Source organism: Mobula hypostoma, chromosome 21 (assembly GCF_963921235.1).
Source record: "Mobula hypostoma chromosome 21, sMobHyp1.1, whole genome shotgun sequence".
In the NCBI taxonomy this organism is placed as follows: domain Eukaryota; kingdom Metazoa; phylum Chordata; class Chondrichthyes; order Myliobatiformes; family Myliobatidae; genus Mobula; species Mobula hypostoma.
The window spans coordinates 53596623-53610434 of NC_086117.1; the positions used below are offsets into that span (position 1 = coordinate 53596623).

Sequence of the window (13812 nt, forward strand, 5' to 3'; positions counted from 1 at the left end):
GAACAGCTGGGTGGGCTGGACAGGCCTGTTCTGTGCTCTATCTCTCAATAAAGTAAAATAAATAATATTCTGTAATGGTGAGGGATGAGGCAAACAGCTTTAATAAGCAGGAGGTTTTTTCAGCACGTGTCGTGATTGGAGTATTGCACCGACACAGTTGAAGCATTCCTGTTCCAGTCGGGCAAAAAACTTTAAAAACCCAGTCTGCATAAAAGAGGGTTATCATCTAATGGAGCGGTCATTGTCGGAGTGGTCTGAGTCAGAGTGGTAAGGCTTTGGTTCATTAAGGCTTCAGCAAGAGCAAACGGAAGCAAGGAAAGTCGGTAATCTCACTCCTTATTTATTATTTAACTCTGAGAGAATAGGGGACATGTCTACAGAGCCAGGGTCCTGTTCTGGGTGTCAGATGTGGGATTCCTGGGAGACTCCCAGTTTCCCCAGTGGCCACATCTGCACCAGGTGCATCGAGATGCAGCTCCTTAGAGACTCTGTTAGGGAACTGGAGCTGCAGCTCGATGACCTTCGGCTTGTTAGGGAAAGTGAGGCAGTGACAGACAGGAGCTACAGGGAGGTAGTCACCCCAAGGCTACAGGAGACAGATAAACGGGTGACTGTCAGGAGAGGGAAGGGAGAACATCAGATGGTGGCGAGCACCCCTGTGACCGGCCCCTTCAACAATAAATACCCCATTTTGAATAATATTGGGGGAGCGGGATCTACATTGGGGGAAGTGACTCTGGCACTGAGTCTGGGCCTGTGGCTCAGTAGAGTAGGGGACTCTATGAGCCCTAGTCAGGGGGAAAGATAGGTGCAGATAGGTGATTGTGTGGATGCGACAAAGAAACACGGATGGGTTCAAGAGGTTTCTGAGCATGTCCACAATGTCCTGAAAAGGGAGGGTGAGCAGCCAGAGGTCCTGGTACATATTGGTGTCAACAACATCAGTAGAAAAAGGGAGTAGGTCCTGAAAACAAAATACAGGGAGCTAGGAAGGAAGCTGAGAAGCAGGAATTCGAGGATAGTAATCTCGGGATTGCTGCCTGTGCCACGTGACAGTGAGGACAGGAATAGAATGAGGTGGCAGATAAATGCGTGGGTGAAGAATTGGAGCCGAGTGCAGAGATTCTGATTTCTGGATAATTGGGACTTCTGCGGCAGATTTGACCTGCACAAAAGGGACAGGTTGCACTTGAATCCGAAGGGGAGCAATAGCGGTCAGGTTTACTAGAGCTGTTGGGAGTGGTTTAAACTAATATGGTGGGGAATGGGAACCAGTGTGATAGAGCTGAGGATGAGCCAGCAGGTTTACAAGTAGATGATGGGTGTAACATGAATGTGAGGAAGGACAAGCCAGTGACTGAGTACAAATGCAGACAGAGCAAAGAGTTAAATTGTACCACAGAGACAAAATTCAAAAGGATGTAGAATGCAGGACTGAGGGTGTTGTATTTAAATGGCGCAGCATTCGGAAAAAGATGGATGAACTTGTGGTGCAATTAGAGATTGGTCGGTATGAAGTTGTGAACATTACCTAGTTGTGGCCAAAAGAAGGTTATTGTTGGGAGCTTAACATCAAAGGATAAACTTTGTATTGAAAAGACAGGCAGGAAGGTATAGGCGGTGGTGTGGCTCTGTTGGTAAAGAAGTAATTCCATCTTTAGGAAGAGGTGACATAGGGTCAGAGAATGTTGAATCTTTGCGGGTGAGGTTAACAAACTGCAAGGGTGAAAAAAACCATTATGGGAATCTTATGTAGACTTCCAAATAGTAGCCAAGATGTGGGGTTGAGATTGGACAGGGAGCTAATAAGGGTAATGTCACAATTGTAAATGAGGGCAAACTAGCCAATAATATAAAGAGGAACAATAGTGTAGACCATTATCTAAATGGGGAGAAGGTTCAAACATCAGAGGTACAGAGGTGCTTAGGGGTCCTCGTGCAAATTTCCCAGAAGATTAATTTACAGGTTGCCAGAGAGCAGTGAATCTGTGGAATGCTCTGCCACATACTGTGGTGGAGGACAAGCCTGTGGGTATGTTTAAACCAGAAGGTGACAGATTCCTGATCGGTCAGGGCATCAAAGGATATGGTAAGGAGACAGGTGTATGGAGTTGGTGGCCCATCTAGGATCAGACATGATGGAACGACAGAGCAGACTAGATGGGCTGAATGGCCTACTTCTGCTCCCATCTCTATGGTTGAAGGCACAGGAAAGGTACAATACTGCAGATACTGCAATGGTGAGGTATAAGGCTGAGCAGGGGCAAAACACTGCAGATGTTGGAATGCTGAGGAACCTCAATACCGCAGATAAAACAATGGTGAGTTACAAAGCACAGGAGAAATATAATTCTGCAGATACAGTGATGTTGAGGTACAAGGCACAGGAAAGATACAATAACGCGGATACAGCAACAGTGAGTTACAAAGCTCAGAAGGAATACAATTCTGCAGATACATGAATGGTGAGGTTAATGCAGAGGAGAACCACAATTCCACATTTACTGGAATGCTGAGGCTCAAAGCACAGGAGAAATACAATACTGCAGAGTCTGGAAAGGTGAGGTACGAAGCACAGGGAATACAATACCACTGATGCTGGAGCAGTGAGGTACAAGGCAGAGGAGAAATAAGATACCGCATACACAAGAATAGTGAGTTCTAATGCACAGTCAAAGTACAATACTGCAGATGATGGATCGGTGAGGTACAAAGAACATGGAAATACAACAGTGCAGATGCTGGAATTGTGAGGTATAATGTACAAGAGACATACAATCTTGCAGATGCTGCAATGGTGAGGTACACCAGAGTGGAGAACAACAATACTGCAGCTGTGTCAGCGGAAATAGCTCAGTTGGGAGAGCGTTAGATTGAAGATCTAAAGGTCCCTGGTTCAATCCTGGGTTTCGGCACTGGGACTTATTTTTTGGGCCCCACTTTAGTGTGATTCTATTACAGTTGTTGTCAGAGTTTGGAGTTTGGAGTTCAATTGCAACGTCCTGTGTGAGTGAGTTTGTAATTCCTTCCACTGTGCAGATGGGTTTCCTGCCACTGTCCAAAGACGTACTGATTAGTAGATGAATTGGTATTTTAAATCGTCACACGATTAGGGTGTGGTGAAATCAGAGATTCCAGGTCGGCACAGCTTGGAGAGCCAGAAGTTCCTGTTCTTCACTGTATCTCTGAATGAAATAAAATAAATAATATTCTGTAATGGTGAGGGATGAGGGAGTGGAGGACGACAATACTGTAGATACAGCAACAGTGAGGTTTAAACATAGAACATAGAATAGTACAGCACAGTACAGGCCCTTCGGCCCACAATGTTGTGCCGACCCTTAAACCCTGCCTCCCATATAACCCCCCCACCTTAAATTCCTCCATATACCTGTCTAGTAGTCTCTTAAATTTCACTAGTGTATCTGCCTCCACCACTAACTCAGGCAGTGCATTCCACGCACGAACCACTATCTCAGTAAAAAACCTTCCTCTAATATCCCCGTGAACTTCCCACCCCTTACCTTAAAGCCATGTCCTCTTGTATTGAGCAGTGGTGCCCCGGGGATGAGGTGCTGCCTGTCCACTCTATCTATTCCTCTTAATATCTTGTATACCTCTATCATGTCTCCTCTCATCCTCCTTCTCTCCAAAGAGTAAAGCCCTAGCTCCCTTAATTTCTGATCATAATCCATACTCTCTAAACCAGGCAGCATTCTGGTAGATCTCCTCTGTACCCTTTCCAGTGCTTCCACATCCTTCCTATAGTGAGATGACCAGAACTGGACACAGTTCTCCAAGTTTGGCCTAACCAGAGTTTTATAGAGCTGCATCATTACATCGCGACTCTTAAATTCTATCCCTCGACTTATGAAAGCTAACACCCCATAAGCTTTCTTAACTACCCTATCTACCTGTGAGGCAACTTTCAGGGATCTGTGGACATGTACCCCCAGATCCCTCTGCTCCTCCACACTACCAAGTATCCTGCCATTTACTTTGTACTCTGCTTTGGAGTTTGTCCTTCCAAAGTGTACCACCTCACGCTTCTCCGGGCTGAACTCCATCTGCCACTTCTCAGACCACTTCTGCATCCTATCAATGTCTCTCTGCAATCTTCGACAATCCTCTACACTATGCACAACACCACCAACCTTTGTGTCGTCTTCAAACTTGCCAACCCACACTTCTACCCCCACATCCAGGTTGTTAATAAAAATCACGAAAAGTAGAAGTCCAAGAATCGGTCCTTGTGGGACACCTCTAGTCACAACCCTCCAATACGAATGTACTCCCTCCACCACGACCCTCTGCTTTCTGCAGGCAAGCCAATTCTGAATCCACTTGGCCAAACTTCCCTGGATCCCATGCCTTCTAACTTTTTGAATAAGCTTACCGTGTGGAACCTTGTCAAATGCCTTTCTAAAATCCATGTAGATCACATCCACTGCACTACCCTCATCTATATGCCTGGTCACCTCCTCAAAGAACTCTATCAGGCTTGTTAGACACAATTGCCCTTCACAAAGCCATGCTGACTGTCCCTGATCAGACCATGATTCTCTAAATGCCCATAGATCCTGTCTCTAAAAATCTTTTGCAACAGCTTTCCCACCACAGACATAAGGCTATAATAACCCGGACTATCCTTACTACCTTTTTTGAACAAGGGGACAACATTCACCTCCCTCCAATCCTCCGGTACCATCCCCATGGACAACGAGGACATAAAGACCCTAGCCAGAGGCTCAGCAATCTCTTCCCTCGCCTCATGGAGCAGCTTGGGGAATATTCCGTCAGGCCCTGGGGACTTATCTGTCCTAATGTATTTTAACAACTCCAACACCTCCTCTCCCTTAATATCAACCTGCTCCAGAACATCAACCTCACTCATATTGTCCTCACCGTCATCAAGTTCCCTCTCATTGGTGAATACTGAAGAGAAGTATTCATTGAGGACCTCGCTCACTTTCACAGCCTCCAGGCACATCTTCCCACCTTTATCTGTTATCGGTCCTACCTTCACTCCTGTCATCCTTTTGGTCTTCACATAATTGAAGAATGCCTTGGGGTTTTCCTTTACCCTATTCGCCATGGCCTTCTCATGCCCCCTTCTTGCTCTTCTCAGCCCCTTCTTAAGCTCCTTTCTTGCTACCCTCTCTTCCTCAATAGGCCCATCTGATCCTTGCTTCCTAAACCTCATGTATGATGCCTTCTTCCACCTGATTAGATTTTCCACCTTACTTGTCACCCATGGTTCCTTCACCCTACCATCCTTTATCTTCCTCACCGGGTCAAATTTATCCCTAACATCCTGCAAGAGATCCCTAAACATCGACCACATGTCCATAGTACAGTTCCCTGCAAAAACATCATCCCAATTCACACCCGCAAGTTCTAGCCTTATAGCCTCATAATTTGCCCTTCCCCAATTAAAAATTTTCCTGTCCTCTCTGATTCTATTCTTTTCCATGATAATGCTAAAGGCCAGGGAGCAGTGATCACTGTCCCCCAGATGCTCACCCACTGAGAGATCTGTGACCTGACCTGGTTCGTTACGTAATACTAGATCTAGTATGGCATTCCCCCTAGTCGGCCTGACAGGAATCCATCCTGGACACACTTAACAAACTCTGCCCCATCTAAACTATTGGAACTAATCAGGTACCAATCAATATTAGGGAAGTTAAAGTCACCCATGATAACAACCCTGTTATTTTTGCACCTTTCCAAAATCTGCCTCCCAATCTGCTCCTCGGTATCTCTGCTGCTACCAAGGGGCCTATAGAACACTCCCAATAGAGTAACTGCTCCCTTCCTGTTCCTGACTTCCACCCATACTGACTCAAAGGAGGATCCTGCTACATTACCCACCCTTTCTGTAGCTGTAATAGTATCCCTGACCAGTAATGCCACCCCTCCTCCCCTTTCCCCCACTCTCTATCCCTTTTAAAGCACTGAAATCCAGGAATATTGAGAATCCATTCCTGCCCTGGTGCCAGCCAAGTCTCTGTAATGGCCACGACATCATAATTCCATGTATGTATCCAAGCTCTCAGTTCATCACCTTTGTTCCTGATGCTTCTTGCATTGAAGTACACGCACTTTAGCCCTTCTACCTTACTACCTTTACACCCTCTATTCTGCTTCTCTTTCCTCAAAGCCTCTTTAAATGTGAGATCTGGCTTTACTCCATGCACTATACTAGCAGTTCTCGCATAACCTTTATCCTCCTCCACCTCACTATCTGTTGTAACACTCTGGTTCCTCTCCCACTGCAAATCTAGTTTAAACCCCTCGGAGCAGCACTAGCAAACCTTCCCGCAAGGATGTTAGTCCCACTCCAGTTCAGGTGCAACCCGTCCTGTCGGAACAGGTCCCACCGTCCCTGGAACAAGGCCCAATTATCCAGAAACATGAAGCCCTCCCCCCTGCACCAACTCCTTAGCCACGTATTTAGCTGCATTATCTTCCTATTTCTAGCCTCACTAGCACGTGGCACAGGTAGCAATCCTGAGATTGCAACCCTGGAGGTCCTGTCCTTCAACTTTGCCCCTAACTCCCTAAACTCTCTTTGCAGGACCTCCTCCTCCTTCCTATACGTGTCATTGGTCCCTACATGGACCACAACATCTGGCTGCTCACCCTCCCTCTTGAGAATACTGAGAACTCGATCTGAGATATTGCGGACCCTGGCACCAGGGAGGCAACAGACCATCCGGGATTTTCGATCTCTTCCACAGAACCTCTTATCTGTCCCCCTAACTATAGAATCCCCTGTCACTACTGCTCTCCTCTTTTCCCTTCTTCCTTTCTGAGCTGAGGGTCCAGTCTCAGTGCCAGAGATGTGACCACTGCAACTTGTCCCCGGTAGGTCGTCCCCACCAACAGTATCCAAAACGGTATACTTATTGTTGATGGGAACGGCCACAGGGGTGCTCTGCTCATTCTGTCTATTCCCCTTCCCTCTCCTGATAGTCACCCAGCTACCTGCCTCCTAACTTTTAGGGGTGGCTGTCTCCTGAAACTCCTGTCTACTTATGCCTCTGCCTCACGAATGATCCGAAGTTCATCCAGCTCCAGTTCCAGTTCCCTAACTGGGTTTGTCAGGAGCTGCAGCCGGATGCACCTTTTACAGGTGTAGTCATCAGGGACGATTGTGCTTGCCCTGACTTCCCACATTCTGCAAACGGAGCACTCAACTGCCCTAACTGCTGCCTCCATTACCTTCTTCTAAGTTATTAGATTAATTAAAGGAGCTTACCTGGCCTTACCTCACTGGGAGCAAGCTCGTCCTCAGCGTCTGCTCGCCAAAGCCTTCCTACTCTGTCTCCCACTACTCCGTCGCCCGCTCTGTTAATCTCCGTTAAACTTCAGGGGAAATACAATCCTGCAGATACTGGAACGGTGAGGTACAAGTCAGAGGTGAACCTCAAAAAGGCAGATATGTCAGCCGAAATAGCTCAGTTGGGAGAGCGTTAGATTGAAGATCTAAAGGTCCCTGGTTCAATCCCGGGTTTCGGCACTGGAAAACATTTATTGTCACCGCGATAGCTAGCAGTTAGTGTGACAGTATTACAGCTCGTAGAGTCAGAGATTGCAGTTCAATTGTGACACCCCCTATAACTAAGCCTGTATGTCCTTCCCACGTACACAGTCCCTCTGTGCAAAGGCAGACTTGTTAGTAGGTTAATTGTATTTTTTAAACCGTAACACAATTAGGTTCGGGTTAAATCGGTAGATTCCTGGGTGGAACAGCTGGGTGGGCCGGACAGGCCTGTTCTGTGCTCTATCTCTCAATAAAATAAAAATAAATAATATTCTGTAGTGGTGAGGGCCGAGGCGAAGAGCTTCAATAAGCAGGAGGTTTTTTCAGCGCCAGTCATCATTGGAGTACTGCGCAGACGCAGTAGAAGCGTTCCCGTTCAAGTTGGGTAAAAAGTTTTAAAAACTCAGTCTGCATAAGACAGGGGTCCCGTCTAATGGAGCGGTCATCGTCAGAGTGGTCTGAGTCAGAGTGGTAAGGCTTTGGCTCATTAAGGCTTCGGCAGGGACAGGCAGAAGCAAGGTATGTAGGCAAGTTCACTTCTTATGCCTATTTAATTCTTGAGAGAATAGGGGATATTTCTAGAGGGCTAGTGTTCTGTTCTAGGTGTCAGATGTGGGATTTCCAGGAGTCTACCAGCTTCACAAATGGCCACATCTGCACCAGGAGCATCGAGATGCGGCTCCTTAGAGACTGTGTTGGGAACTGGAGCTGCAGCTCGATGACCTTCACCTTGTTAGGGAAAGTGAGGCAGAGATAGACAGGAGCTACAGGGAGGTAGTCACCCCAAGGCTAAGGGAGACAGATAAATGGGTGACTGTCAGGAGAGGGAAGGGAGAACATCAGATAGTGGAGAGCACCCCTGTGACCGGCCCCTTCAACAATAAATACTCCATTTTGAATAATATTGGGGGAGCGGGATCTACATTGGGGGAAGTGACTCTGGCACTGAGTCTGGGCCTGTGGCTCAGTAGAGTAGGGGACTCTATGAGACCTAGTCAGGGGGAAAGATAGGTGCAGATAGGTGATTCTGTGGACGCGACAAAGAAACACGGATGGGTTCAAGAGGTTTCTGAGTACGTCCACAATGTCCTGAAAAGGGAGGGTGAGCAGCCAGAGGTCCTGGTACATATTGGTGTCAACAACATCGGTAGAAGAAGGGAGTAGGTCCTGAAAACAAAATACAGGGAGCTAGGAAGGAAGCTGAGAAGCAAGACTTCAAGAGTAAAAATCTTGGGATTGCTGCCTGTGGCACACAACATTCAGGACAGGAATAGAATGAGGTGGCAGATAAATAAGTGTTTGAAGAATTAGAGGAGGCAGGGATTCAGATTTCTGGATCATTGGGAGCTCTTCTGCGGCAGGTGTGACCTGTACAAAAGGGACGGGTTACACTTGAATCTGCGGGGGACCAATATTCTTGTGGGCAGGTTTACTAGAGCTGTTGGGAGTGGTTTAAACTAATATGGTGGGGAATGGGAACCAGTGTGATAGAGCTGAGAATGAGCCAGCAGGTTTACAAGTAGATGATGGGTGTAACATGAATGTAAGGAAGGACAAGAGTCCATGAGTACTACAGAGGCAAAATTCAAAAGGGTGTAGAATGCAGGACTTAAGCTGCAGTATTTAAAAATGCTTAACATTCGAAATAAGGTGATGAACTCGTGGTGCAATTGGAGACTGGTCAGTAAGTTGTGAGCATCACCTAGTTGTGGCTGAAAGAAGGTCATTGTTGGGAGCTTATCATCAAAGGATAAACTTTGTATCAAAAGGACAGGCAGGAAGGCATAGGCAGTGGTGTGGCTCTGTTGGTAAGAGGTGGAATTCCACCTTTAGGACGAGGTGACATAGAGTCAGAGAATGTTGAATCTTTGTGTGTGGGGTTAACAAGCAGCAAGGGTGAAAAAAACCGTTATGGGAATCTTATGTAGACTTCCAAATAGTAGCCAAGATGTGGGTTGAGATTGCACAGGGAGCTGAAAAAGGCTTGGAATAAGGGTAATGTCACAATTACAAATGAGGGCGAACTAGCCAATAATATAAAGCAGGAACAACAGTGCAAGATTCCCAGAAGATCAATTTACAGGTTGCCACACAGCAGTGAATCTGTGGAATGCTCTGCCACGGACTGTGGTGGAGGATAAGCCCGTGGGTATGTTTAAAGCAGAAGTTGATAAATTCCTGATCGGTCAGGGCATCAAAGGATATAGAAACATAGAAACATAGAAAATAGGTGCAGGAGTAGGCCATTCGGCCCTTCGAGCCTGCACCGCCATTCAGTATGATTATGGCTGATCATCCAACTCAGAACCCTGCACCAGCCTTCCCTCCATACCCCCGATCCCTTTAGCCACAAGGGCCAAATCTAACTCCCTCTTAAATATAGCCAATGAACTGGGCTCAACTGTTTGCTGTGGCAGAGAATTCCACAGATTCACCACTCTCTGTGTGAAGAAGTTTTTCCTAATCTCGGTCCTAAAAGGCTTCCCCTTTATCCTCAAACTGTGACCCCTCGTTCTGAACTTCCCCAACATCGGGAACAATCTTCCTGCATCTAGCCTGTCCAATCCCTTTATGATTTTATATGTTTCAATCAGATCCCCCCTCAATCTTCTAAATTCCAACAAGTATAAGCCTAGTTCATCCAGTCTTTCATCATATGAAAGTCCTGCCATCCCAGGAACCAATCTGGTGAACCTTCTTTGTACTCCCTCTATGGCAAGGATGTCTTTCCTCAGATTAGGGGACCAAAATTGCACACAATACTCCAGGTGTGGTCTCACCAAGGCCTTGTACAACTGCAGTAGTACCTTCCTGCTCCTGTACTCGAATCCTCTTGCTATGAATGCCAGCATACCATTCGCCTTTTTCACCGCCTGCTGTACCTGCATGCCCACTTTCAATGACTGGTGTATAATGACACCCAGGTCTCGTTGCACCTCCCCTTTTCCTAATCGGCCACCATTCAGATAATAATCTGTTTTCCTGTTTTGGCCACCAAAGTGAATAACTTCACATTTATCCACATTAAATTTCATCTGCCATGAATTTGCCCACTCACCTAACCTATCCAAGTCACCCTGCATCCTCTTAGCATCCTCCTCACAGCTAACACTGCCGCCCAGCTTCGTGTCATCCGCAAACTTGGAGATGCTGCATTTAATTCCCTCATCTAAGTCATTAATATATATTGTAAACAACTGGGGTCCTAGCACTGAGCCTTGCGGTACCCCACTAGTCACTGCCTGCCATTCTGAAAAGGTCCCGTTTATTCCCATTCTTTGCTTCCTGTCTGCCAACCAATTCTCTATCCACATCAATACCTTACCCCCCCAATACCGTGTGCTTTAAGATTGCACGCTAATGTCCTGTGTGGGACCTTGTCAAAAGCCTTTTGAAATTCCAAATATACCACATCCACTGGTTCTCCCCTATCCACTCTACTAGTTACATCCTCAAAAAATTCTATGAGATTCGTCAGACATGATTTTCCTTTCACAAATCCATGCTGACTTTGTCTGATGATTTCACCGCTTTCCAAATGTGCTGTTATCACATCTTTGATAACTGACTCTAGCAGTTTCCCCACCACCGATGTTAGGCTAATCGGTCTATAATTCCCTGGTTTCTCTCTCCCTCCTTTTTTAAAAAGTGGGGTTACATTAGCCACCCTCTAATCCTCAGGAACTAGTGCAGAATCTAAAGTGTTTTGAAAAATCATCCACTATTTCTTGGGCTACTTCCTTAAGCACTCTGGGATGCAGACCATCTGGCCCTGGGGATTTATCTGCCTTTAATCCCTTCAATTTACCTAACACCACTTCCCTACTAACATGTATTTCGCTCAGTTCCTCCATCTCACTGGACCCTCTGTCCCCTACTATTTCTGGAAGATTATTTATGTCCTCCTTAGTGAAGACAGAACCAAAGTAATTATTCAATTGGTCTGCCATGTCCTTGCTCCCCATAATCAATTCACCTGTTTCTGTCTATAGGGGACCTACATTTGTCTTAACCAACATTTTTCTTTTCACATATCTATAAAAGCTTTTACAGTCCGTTTTTATGTTCCCTGCCAGTTTTCTCTCATAATCTTTTTTCCCCTTCCTAATTAAGCCCTTTGTCCTCCTCTGCTGAATTCTGAATTTCTCCCAGTCCTCAGGTGAGCCACTCTTTCTGGCTAATTTGTATGCTTCTTCTTTGGAATTGATATTATCCTTAATTTCCCTTGTCAGCCACGGGTGCACTACCTTCCCTGATTTATTCTTTTGCCAAACTGGGATGAACAATTGTTGGCAAGAAGACAGGTGTTTGCAGTTGGTGGCGCATCCAGGATCAGCCATGATGGAATGGCAGAGCAGACTCAATGGGCTGAATGGCCTAATTCTGCTCCCATCTCTTATGGTCTAAGGCACAGTAACAATACTGCAGGTACAGCAACAGTAAGGTTTAACGCTGAGGAGAACCACAGATACAGGAATTGTGAGGTACAAAGCTCAGGGAAGTACAATATCATTGATACTGGAAGGATGAGGTTTTACGCAGAGGGTAATGACAATATTGCAGATGTTGGAATAGTGAGGTACAAGGCAGAGGAGCATACAATTCTGCAGATACAGGAATGGTGAGGTACAAGGCAGAAGAGTATTCAATTCTGCAGATACAGGAATGGTGAGGTTAATGCAGAGGAGAACCGCAATTCCACATTTACTGGAATGTTGAGGCTCAGAGCACAGGAGAAATACAATACTGCAGAGTCCGGAAAGGTGAGGTATGAAGCACGGGGAATACAATACCACTGATGCTGGATCAGTGAGGTACAAGGCAGAGGAGAAATAAAATACCGCATACACAAGAATAGTGAGTTTTAAAGCACAGTCGAACTACAATACTGCAGATGATGGACCGGTGAGGTAAAAGCACATGGAAATACAACAGTGCAGATGCTGGAATTGTGAGGTACAATGTACAAGAGACATACAATCCTGCAGATGCTGCAATGGTGAGGTACACGAGAGTGGAGAACAATACTGCAGCTGTGTCAGCCGAAATAGCTCAGTTGGGAGAGCGTTAGACTGAAGATCTAAAGGTTCCTGGTTCAATCCCGGGTTTCGGCACTGGGACTTATTTATTGGGCCCCACTTTAGTGTGACTCTGTTACAGCTTGTGTTGTCGGAGTTCAGAGTTTGGAGTTCAATTGCAACGTCCTGATGAGTGAGTTTGTAATTCATTTCATTGTACTCATGGATTTTCTGCCACCGTCCAAAGATGTATTGGTTAGTAGGTTAATTGGTATTTTAAATTGTAGCATGATTATGGTATGGTTAAATCAGAGGGCTCCTGGTCGGCACAGCTTGGTGGGCCAGAAATTCCTGTTCTTCACTGGATCTCTCAGTGAAATAAAATAAATAATATTCTGTAATGGTGAGGGTCGAGGGAGAGGAAAACTACAATAATGCAGATGCTGCAATGGTGAGATACATCATAGTAGAGAACTACAGTACTGTAGATACGTCAGCTGAAATAGCTCAGTTTGGAGATCATTAAACTGAAGATCTAAAGGTCCCAGGTTTTGGCACTGGGACTTGGTTATTGGGCCCCATGATCACATAGTAGTTGGTGTGACACTATTGCACCTCATGGTATCAAAGTTCAGAGTTCAATTGTGAACTCTGTACGCAGGTTTGTCCTTCCCTTATACACAGCCACTCTAAAGTAGGTTAGTTGTATTTTTTAAACCAGACCACAATTAGGTTAGGGTTAAATCAGGGTGGAACAGCTGGGTGGGTCTGACGGGCCTGTTCTGTGTTCTATCTTTCAATAAAATAAATAAGATTCTGTAATGGTGAGGGATCAGTCGAAGAGCTTTAAAAATCAGGAGGTTTTCTTAGTGGGAGTTATTGATTGGAGTACTGCGCAGATGTAGTCGAAGCATTCCCATGCAAGTCCATCAAAAAGCTTTGAAAACCCAGTCTGCATAAAAGAGGGGTCCCGTCTAATGAAACGGTCATCTTCGGTGTGGTCTGAGTCAGAGTGGTAAGGCTTTGGCTCAACAGGGTTTTGGCAAGAACAGGTGGGAGCAAGGTAAGTAGGTAAGTTCACTGCTTAATACTTCCTTTTTTTCTTATTTAACTGTTGAGAAAATAGGGAGCATGTCTACAGGGCCAGTGTTCTGTTCCAGGTGTTAGATGGGGGATTTCCGCAAGACTCCCAGCCTCCCCAATGGCCACATCTGCACCAGGTGCATCGAGATGCAGCTCCTTAGA

At 45.8% G+C, this 13812-nt stretch overlaps 2 non-coding genes across 2 annotated transcripts; both read left to right on the top strand.

Moving 5' to 3' along the window:
- Positions 1-7452: 7452 nt before the first annotated feature.
- On the top strand, positions 7453-7525 carry trnaf-gaa (transfer RNA phenylalanine (anticodon GAA)). Its single transcript has one exon. It is a non-coding gene; the product is annotated as a tRNA-Phe (tRNA).
- A 5065-nt stretch (positions 7526-12590) lies between these two features.
- Positions 12591-12663, top strand: trnaf-gaa (transfer RNA phenylalanine (anticodon GAA)). The gene has a single exon. It is a non-coding gene; the product is annotated as a tRNA-Phe (tRNA).
- Positions 12664-13812: the final 1149 nt, after the last annotated feature.